This window comes from Phalacrocorax carbo, chromosome 5 (genome assembly GCF_963921805.1).
Source record: "Phalacrocorax carbo chromosome 5, bPhaCar2.1, whole genome shotgun sequence".
NCBI classification, from domain to species: Eukaryota; Metazoa; Chordata; class Aves; order Suliformes; family Phalacrocoracidae; genus Phalacrocorax; species Phalacrocorax carbo.
The window spans coordinates 31,563,765-31,574,008 of NC_087517.1; the positions used below are offsets into that span (position 1 = coordinate 31,563,765).

Here is a 10,244-nt window from a genome sequence, read left to right on the forward strand (position 1 = left end):
CCGGCACCCCTCGGCAGGAAACTCCCGCCGGGCCCTCCGCCCCCCCCCACAGGTGCCGCCGAGGAGAGAGGAGGGCGGCGCCTTACCTGGTAGCCGTCGGGCCACAGCGAGGCCGTGCCGCCGCAGCGGAGGAGGAGAGCGGGGAGGCAGCTGCAGACCGGCGGGGCGCGGCGGCCGGTAGCGGGTGGCGGCTGTGGCGCCGCTCGCGGGGACACGCCTCGCGCCGCGCCCCGCCCCTGCGCGCGGGCACGCGCGCCCCGCCCCAGTAACGGCCGCAACTGGCTCCGCCCACAGCAACGGCCGCGGGGCGGCGGGTGGGGGGCACGCGCGGCGTAGGAGCCAGAGGCGCGGGCCGCGGGGAGCGGGGCAGGAGTCTCCTATCGTCCCGGGCCTGTCCTGTGCTTCCCGGGTGCCGGAGGGAAAGAGTTACGGGGGGCGGAGAGCAGCCCCCGGGGCTCCCGTGGTTTACTCCTGCGGCAGGTTCATAATTCATGCGTGCTCCTCTTGCCACCTACAAATAAATGCGGTGACACCACTGGTCCTCACGTAAAGACCTAGTCAAGAACTTCTCACTAAGTGAAATGAAACGGGAAACATATATAACTGCTCGCATGCGAATCTTCCCATCTGTGAATACTTTCAGCAAACAACCAGACTAGAAAAAACTTAGCACACATTTTTCAGTAATCAATGTTTTAAAGTACTACCTAAAAGCACCAAAGAAAATACATAGTCAGGGTTGTTAACACAAAGCTAAAGGAGCAATAAACAACTATCGACTCTAAATTTAAATGCTAGAACATGGAGGTACAACCGCACACTTGAAACTAAAAAAAAAACATCAGAGCAAGTTTTCCATGAACAACTGTAATCTGGATTTACTATTGGTATTGGTGCCTTACACCATCATCAGGACTTCCCTTTACCCAAACGCATATCAGTTATTTTTGTTAGCAACGTGAGCCACAAGTGCTGGAAAATCATGGCATTTCCTCTCAAAATCATTGCATACCTCTTTTCCAGCTAACACAAAGGAGACCCTCTTGGTCATAAAGCACCTCTCCTTGAACTCCCTACTCTCCATCCAGAAAAATAACCTCTTACACCTTCAAACAGAGTTTGGAGGCAGCGCTCAATCCTTATTATTTTCAACCAAGGCTTCCAAACCCACAGCATAGAAGTTAATTCAAGGTGAGATTTATAATGAGTATGTATCTGACCCACCCTCCAAACCAGGCAGAGCTGGCAGCGTTTCCTTGTGGCAGGCAGGTGGGCTGGCAGAGAACCGCCTCAGTGTGATAGCACACAGTTCTCTGCAATGGTAGTGCCCAGGTGAGCCTTGCTGGGCAGTTTCTATTCAGTTGCAGTGGCTCCGTGGAACAAGTGTCTGTTGAATACGTGTCCACTTGCTGCAGAAAGCTGAGCTTGATTTAGTTATTCAACGTTGTGGTGAGGTCACAGGTTCAGAATTAACATTTCATTTGGAATTGTGTCTTCAAAACTATTCAGATCTTCGGTAAATGCAGGTTTATTTTAAACAACGTAACTTTGAATGTCCAGGCTCGTATTTGTGTGCTGAGAGTGCTCTTTATAGTATTGCTGCCATTTATCTGCACCCTGAGCGGTACAAATATTGCTGGGGAGTTCTGGAAACGATCCTGAAGTTCAAGAGAACGGTGCATTATATTCATAAAACAAGGGTGCCGCTGACCTTTCAGCACAAGAGAATACATGTGAATCACGGACCTGAGGCTCATCTAAAGGAACACAGTGGAAACACATAGGATGAAAGGCTCTAAAGGCTTTACAAATTATATTTGGATGGGGGAGAGCAGAGAGAAAGAGAATGTGGGAAAAAGAAGAATGAAAAAGGATCCTGCTGTTTAGCTCATGCATAAACTGTATGTGCTCAGTCAAAGGTCACTCCTTTTATTTTCTCATTAATTTAAATGATGGTAGATGGTATATGAAGAACAATCTAAAAATAAAAACAGCCAGAAATAGCTTAGGTTTTTCTGTGACAGTGTGGTGGGAAGAAAAACCTGAGCTGTAACTTCATGCCATATCTTTACTTCTGATTTTTTAAAAAGTAGTGACTTAAAGAAAGTTAATTATTTAAGATGAACAGTAAATTTACTTAGAAAAGTTAAATAAAAATTAAGTAGTCTACTTTTTATGTATTTTCCAATAAAGTTTTTGTACCCTGCGTACACTGAAATTAATTAATTCCTGGTGTGTTTTTTTTCCATCTACCACTGTTGGTGAGAAATAATATATTTGGACAGTTTTGAGGCAAGTTGTCTGGGCACTAAACACAAGTGAGGAAAATAGTAAGTACTAGGCTGAGTTGTAAACAAACAGAGAAGGAATAATGGCTTTGGGAAGCCTGCAGGTGCATGCAAAAGCTGGCACAAGAAAATTGCCATCCACAGCAACTGAAAGTAGAGGCCAGAATGGGAACATAGACAGGATCATGAATATTCTGCAGTGAGGATCATGAATGGCTGCCTCAGATGAATCTTCAAGAAACAGGAGCCCTTCATACAGAGACTGATGCAGTATCTGCCAACATTTTCTAGGGATTAAAGGGCTAACATGTAGAGGCTGATCTCCAGACGAGGTGCCATAGATTCTACATCAGTGTTGAAGGAGTTTTAGCATTACTCCACCGGCTTTTTAATTTTTTCAGCAAATGTGCAGATCTGCATTGACTCATGGTATATTTGGCTGTATGCTGAGCCTACATGTTCAAAAAGAGGACACCAGCTGCCCAGAGTTTAGTCCTCATCTTCTGTTTATGCCAAATAGCAGTATGAACCTTACGGTCAACACATGTTGCAGTGTTTGGTTCCTATGCAGAGGTTATTCACTGATCAAGGTAAAATGATAATCAACAACAATTAAATGTCCCAGATGGAATCTTCGGGATATATTAGAAGTGAGATGACCTGGTCAGAGCACTATTGCTTTTGCATTAAATCCTCCGTTCACAGTATTTCCTATACAACCGTAGTCATATTTGTGATGTGATAATCCAGAGGGATGTCATAACAGAATATTTGTAAATTCATTGTTTCTGAAGGGGAAGAACACACCACCACATATGAGTTTGTAACTTGTTCCACTTGATTGCTATTGCTTTCCTTAGGGCTATGGATGGGACAGGAACCAACTGAATGCAAAGGTCATAAAATATATCCTTATGTATCCAAATATCCTTATGTAATTGTTCTATCTCCTTGCTTCTTCAAACTCCCACAAGACTGACAGACTCCAAAGCTTTAGTTACATCAGGAACACCATGTCCTCTTGGACTGCTCTTGGCAATCAGTTTCACAGTAATACCCAAAAGCAGGTCACTGCCATTTTTCCTGGCTTACAGATAAGAGACAGCAGCACAGAAAGAAATGGTGCAAAGAACTTCCCAGATGCAGAAATGAGACACAGGTCTTCTGAGTCCTGCCCAATGCACTAGCTACAAAGGCTCACCTCCTCCTATTTGGTGAGGCCCATTGCCTCACCAAAGGGACAGGGTGCCACGTGCAGTGGCAGGACTGGAGACCAAGGAGCAGGGAGGAGAGGTATCTGGAGGGGAGCTGAGGTGTGCCTCTCTAAGTACGTATTTGTTTGTTGGCTTCAATACCAGAATCAGTTATTAAAAGTTTGTTTAATCAGCAACAAATTAAATCATTTGAAATGCCCCTGGCACAAAACTGTTTCTGGCTCGCAACAGGAGGAAATTGATTCAACACAGAAATTTGAAAATAAACTGGTACAGTCACAGCGGTCTGGCAACAGATCTGAGGGTGAAGATACAGAAAAAAGTGAATTACGTAGCTCATGTTGTACAGCAGTTGCTAATCTAGGGCATAAATGTAACGTGGCCCTTTTAAGCCAGGAGAAGGGCTGATAATAACATTTTATCCTGGCTTTTGTTAACTGCAGTTAAAAACTGCAGCGTTAATGGAAAGAAGTTCAAAGACAGGCACCAGAAGTGATTAACAGGAGTATGTCTTCAGGAGATAGATGTTTACATGCTCGGCTTAGGAGAAAGCTGCCAAGCAAAGAAAAGACAGAAGGTCCTTTCAAGGGACCTGTGTGGAGCCATAAACAGCATTACATAGAGTATTAACATGGCAAGAAAAAGAAGATTCATGATAACTAGCAAAAATTCTGCCACTCAGTCACAATGGACCAAAAACCTAGCGAGGCTGGGTTTCTACATGTTATCAGCAGAAAGCTGTATTCAACATTCAGAAAATTTTTAGAAACCAAAAAGCCCCTGCATTTGCATGTGTGATCCCAAACAAAAAAATCAAGGAAGGCAGCTTTTTTGGCTCTCAAAGCTACAGGTCAAATTCAGAAAGGATAATTCACAACCCACACATAAGTTAATGGCCATTATGTTTGCTCAGACAAAGCCTGAATTTGATTAAATGCTTATAAGCAAGCAGACTATATACTATATAAACAAAAATCTGTTTTGCAATGAGATAATTTATATCAAAGATAATTTCAACTGCTGCTCTGAGATCTCCTATTTGGTTAAAAATAAAATGTCTTCAAATGACAGTCGAAGTACAATAGCCTAAGAAAGATTTTTATTTTTACTTTAAGACTAGCAAACAGGCTGGTTAAAACCTTCACAGAAACATGCAACTGAAAAAAGAACCAGAGCATTTTCTGATTCCAGAAGCAGTGCAGCAGCGTCTTATGGTGTCTAATGTTTCAGTGTGAGTGGACTTGAGCAGGGTGGTAAACACTTAAGAATGACTGAAGTTCGAAAACAAACAAAAAGAAGCCTTGAGCTCACTCTTGTAGTAAATGGGAAAGAAGTGAGGGAAAGCTTGGCAAAAATCAGCATAATAGTAGGCTTATTGTTGAATCTGAAAGCTTCATTTTCCAACAGTGTCCCTTTTCTGGGAAGCTGCACAACCACTCTGAAAGCGCTTTCTATAGAGATGATAAATCTATGGTGGAGATTTATGCACATTCAGATTAAGTCAGGAAATCAGTAATGAAAAGGATAATTAAATAGAGAGACAAAAACCCAGAAGAAAAATTACCAAAAGCCCCCAAAACAAACACAGCTAACAATACACCATGATATATCAGGTCCTGGGATTCTGACTCTGACTTTGGCACCTATTCTTGCTCAAGCAACATACAGGGCGAGCAACCTCATCTTCTTCCTCACTGCGGTTCCCAGGACTCCAGAGAGGGGCACTCTGCATAGCAGCAGATTCTGGGCTGTAGCAGAGTGTGTGAACAGATGAGGCTTCATATCTTTGGTACTCCCATCATAGGTGTTTCTTTTTTGCACAAGCTCTTAATTCATCAATAGGTGGAAAGGCATAGGAAGAAAAAATACTCTATACTTATACATGGGATTCTTTGAGACCACAGCCTTCCTGCTCCTGCAGGGGCATCCAAAAAGGAGGGGAAAGATACAGAGACAGCTCCTAGTGACACCAGCCAATCCAAAAGAAGCCTGTGGTTGGCTGGAAGAGTTTCTGATAATGGCTTGCAGTTCCAGGATGTTGAAGCTGTGTTAATGCTCGTCTTTTGATGACTTCCACCATGCATTCAGGGTGCTGGTATGTGCTCAGCACTGGAAGAGGTACTTCCTTTAGTTAGCAGTGGTAGACTTTTGCTCTGTGGATGGACTAGACCCTGGGCTAAAAAGGCTAGTCTCACTCTTTAGATTCAGGCATCTAACTTGGGTGCCTAAGCCAGCAGCCTTGGTGCCTAGGTTGTCAGGTAAGCTATAGATGTCCCACTGACTCTACATGAGCTTTCAGCCTCATAATTACCAGAGTTAGGTGCCTGAAGTTAGACTGTGAAGAACTCCAGTGCAGGGATAACCTAAACAGTTAAGTGTTACTTGCATCATTTTCCTGCAGCACCTGCCTGTAAGGAATACTATCCTCAGTAACCCAGAGGCACTCTGCCACTCTCTGACTCCAGCAGCTTACTGCTTTATGTTCCGAAAGGGCTTGGTCCACCCCCAGAACTCCAGCAACAAAAGAACAGGGAACATCCATTAGCTGGTAGCGCTTGTAGATCGCTGTCCTCCATCTGGACTCGATACTGTGAGCAGAAAATCTGAGGTTCATAAGCTAAATGGGAGCTTTTGAACATTACAGTCTCCATTTTATAACCAGCAGACCAGTCTTTCCAGGCACAAGTAAGTAAGGTACTGTGAGACCTGGCTCTTTTGACACAGGTCACTTCTCCCCTTGCAGCTTTACAAGAAGTACAGCCAGCTTGGAGAGTTGATGGTAAAGCAAACACACTGACTGAACAAAATTTAGTGAAGAAGCCCTTCTCTCTCACATCACTGCAATTCTAAAACGTGAACTCAGTGTTGTGTCATAGTCCCATGAGAAAACTACTCCAGCTTTGAAGATAGGGTATAAAAATGCCGCAACTCTGTGAGAATCTTTAATTTGTGCTCCACAACTTTAAATTAATTCATTTATTTATTTATTAAATCTTGTCCCACTTCTCTAAAGTGGATTCATTCCTAGCGCCTGATTAATCTCATGTGGGAGCTAAGGACAGATGCAGATGAAAAAACTTGACATCTAAAAGATGTAGATCTGCTTCCAAGTTTTGCGGTGCAAGATGATCTATGGTAGAAACTATTTACCATCCTTTCTCCCACACCACTGGACAAAAAAAAAAAAGTTCCACAAAAAGTGTGGCAACTCCAATTTCTGCATAAGATTTCTGTCCTAGGTGGTGTAGAATATGGTACTTCAGCCCTTGCCCTCTTCTCCTTTCTGCTAGTAAAAATAATTTACAACAGTTTGAAGTTTTTTCCACAGGGACTAGGTGAACTTATAGGTGGCAACTTACTTTCTGCTACTACTAAGCTAGGCTCAATTCAAACAACAGTCTTGAGGTAAAAAACGCTGTATCATTTACTGATCACACAAATTAAGACAATTTCCCTTAAACACTGAATCTGATAGCAAAGTATTCCACTGCTATTTGGAGATGTATGGGAGTTACTGACATTTACATTGGTGTAATGAACAATTGTGCATAACAGGGAATGATGCAAAGTAGGGACTACAGTTGAGGGCTCTGGCTTTGCATATGGACATTACTCTGGTCTCCTTCACATCAAAGGAAGTCATCTGCACAAGATAATCCCAGCCAGAAGGAAAACAGGAAGAGCAAAAATATTCAGTGCTTTGGAGTGCGGTTTCAAAATCTAGAATTCGACATGAAACTTATCTGGGAAGTAATGTAAATAATGGAAGTGGCACATTTAAATTATTATTTAACTAGTCGAGTCAGGAGTTTGGCAGTTGTTGATACAGTGACATGTCTAACAGTATTTTTAAAAAGGGTTGGTCAACAGCCAGAAACATATAATCAAGTTGGAAAAAACAATAAATGCGAGGATTACAGTTACAGTGTTGTTACGAGCACACAGGGAATTAAAGGAAAGTAGTAAAAAATAGGTAATAATGACAGAAGAAACTAAAAGGTATCAGAAAACCAAGGAGTAACAAGGTTTGATCAACCAGCAGTATGCTTTAGAAGTACCATGAACGTAACAGAAAATATGCCAGCAGTGTGATTCAGAAATTACCAAGGTAACTTAAGGTTTAATTTGGAATGATGCCAAGCACAGATTTAGTTTGTCTCTGAAAAGACTCAAGTGTAGCTCAACACAGTAGAATCCAAATTCCGCAAAAGGAAAGTGTCTCCATGCCTCTGTGCGCTCGGAAGGCAGCACCTCCATTTAACAGCGAGAGAATCCCTGCTCAGAAGTAGCTGCATGGGAAGGCTATGTGAGAACCAAGGACTGAACGCAGCCCTCCAGCAGGACCCTACCTTATAGTAGCTGTTGAAAGTTACCCTAAAATTAAATCTGCTTTAAATAGCACTCTGGCTAAAACAAGAACAAAATCTGCCCAGGTGCAATTACTTGATTTAGTGCACAAACACAGCTTGCTACTTTCAAAGACCAGAAAGTACAGCTCATGGGCTAGGAGAAGACAGAGCTGATATTAAAAGAACAGAAGACAAAACTGTACCAGTAGAGGCTGGGGGCTGAACTACTGGAAAGTGGCTCTGTTGAGAAGGACCTGGGAGTGCTGGTGGACAACAAGCTGACCATGAGCCAACATGTGTCCTTGTGGCCAACAAGGCCAACAGTATCCTGGGATGCATTAAAAGGAGTGTGGCCAGCAGGTCAAGAGAGGTTATCCTCCCCCTCTACTCTGCCCTAATAAGACCACATTTGGAGTACTGTCTCCAGTTTTGGGCCCCCCAGTTTAAGAAGGACAGGGAACTGGTTGAGCAAGTCCAGCGGAGAGCTACAAAGATGATCAGGGGGTTGGAGCATCTCCCTTACGAGGAAAGGCTGAGAGACCTTGGGTTTGTTCAGCCTGGAGAAGAGAAGACTGAGGGGGGACTTCATCAATACCTATAAATATCTAAAGGGTGGTGTCAGGATGATGGGACTAGGCTCTTTTCATTAGTGCCCAATGACAGGACAAGGGGCAATGGGCACAAGTTGGAACACAGGAGGTTCCATCTCAATATGAGAAAAAACTTCATTGCTGTGAGGGTGCCAGGGCAGTGGCACAGGCTGCCCAGGGAGGCTGGGGAGTCTCCTTCCCTGGAGACATTCAAAACCCGCCTGGACACGTTCCTGTGCCCCTGCTCTGGGTGTGCCTGCTTAAGCAGGGGGGTTGGACAAGACGATCTCCAGAGGTCCCTTCCAACCCCTACCATTCTGTAATTCTGTGATTCTGTGAAAAAGGAACACACATATACACACACACTATAAGAGAACCACCAACTTTGGGGCCATCCTTTGTACAAGTGCCCTACTGCATGTAGCAAAATTCAGACAATAGTTCTGTAGACATGGTCTCCAAATCTTCTAGAATGTAATGAGCTTGCCCCATTTGCAATCCATTTTATTATACAAGAATATAATTCTTTATTAATTAAAATCCTTAGGCTGGCCTCAAAATTTTATGAGAAAAATATCTTTATTCTATGCCAGAGCACTTCTCCCTAAAGGATATGTAAGGAGTTAACGTACACAGATGCATATTGTTACTTATCAGCACTTCACTGCCATTACCATGACAGCGCAGCAAAGACCATTTTGTTCTGCCCCATTCCTCCCTCAGCAGAACTGCCAGTTGACTTCTAAATTCAGAATCTTAACTCAAACTAATGTTTGAGGCCAGATTTTGTGTTGTGTCCTAAAATCTTGATCTGATATGAAATTTAATGAAAAGGAAAAGTGGAACAAAAGGTTGTCCTTTTATAAGGCTAACTGAATATTAGGAGGCAATGTTGTTTGCAGTACAACATGCATAAAAAGAATCAAACAAAACTCAAAACAAGCATTTGCTGCGGTAAAATGTGCCAAAAAACTACCTGAGTCTTCTTTTGTTGCTCACAGACAAGCGCGGGAATCGGCATGTTGCTGCTACCTACAGGACATGTATGTCCAACAAGAGTGAGCATGGTACAGTGAAATGACAGTAGGTTCATCAGGGAAGTGTGTAAAAGAGTAATTGGGGAGTAAGGAGTAGTCAAAAACATGTAACATACCAGCCATTATTATAGTTCTGATTTGCATATCCAATAAATTATAAATATTAACATGACAGCTGGTGCAGAAGGAGGCTGCTAGAGCATCAGAATTGCATTTTCTGACTTACTCTGACACTTTGCACACAGGCCACATCTAAATAATAAAAAGCAGAGGGAGAGAATGCTACAGACAAATATCATAAGGAATATGACCACTTCTGAGCTGATTCAGGCTCTTTATCTAGCTCTACACAGGTCAAATAATTAAGGAATCCCTCTCACATTAAAAAATTCCTCCAATCCCAGTCACCAAAGCTGCGTGAGTAAAACTACTGGTACAAGTTCTCCCACCATTCCTGGGTAGAAACAATTAGAAGGAGGTAGAGAAGTCAGAAGAGTAAGGCTCAGTGAAACAGAACTGTGGCACGAACAGGCTGGAAAACTATTGGAATGGAAGGATGAGAAGACAGAGAGGGTGCAGGGGGAGCAGAACGCAGCAGGTCTTACTCTCCTGGAGAAGAGGTTCAGTGTGTGTGTGTGAACATCTTGAGAGATCCAGATGGTCTTCTCCACCCAACACTGCAGTTTGCTCAGGTAGGTCTTGGAAGACACAGTTACCTGAACAACCTGTTTCCTCTTTTAAAACTTGTTACATCATCAGAGTTCAC

The 10,244-nt window shown here is 43.2% G+C and overlaps 1 protein-coding gene across 2 annotated transcripts in view; it reads right to left on the minus strand.

Annotated features, from left to right (window-relative positions):
• Positions 1-224, minus strand: part of SPATS2L (spermatogenesis associated serine rich 2 like) — an 83,902-nt gene extending 83,678 nt beyond the window's left edge. For both annotated transcript variants that reach the window (XM_064451924.1, XM_064451925.1), the window contains exon 1: positions 87-224. The gene's annotated coding sequence lies outside the window, so the exon portion shown is untranslated. The remainder of the gene's footprint in view (positions 1-86) is intronic.
• Positions 225-10,244: the final 10,020 nt, after the last annotated feature.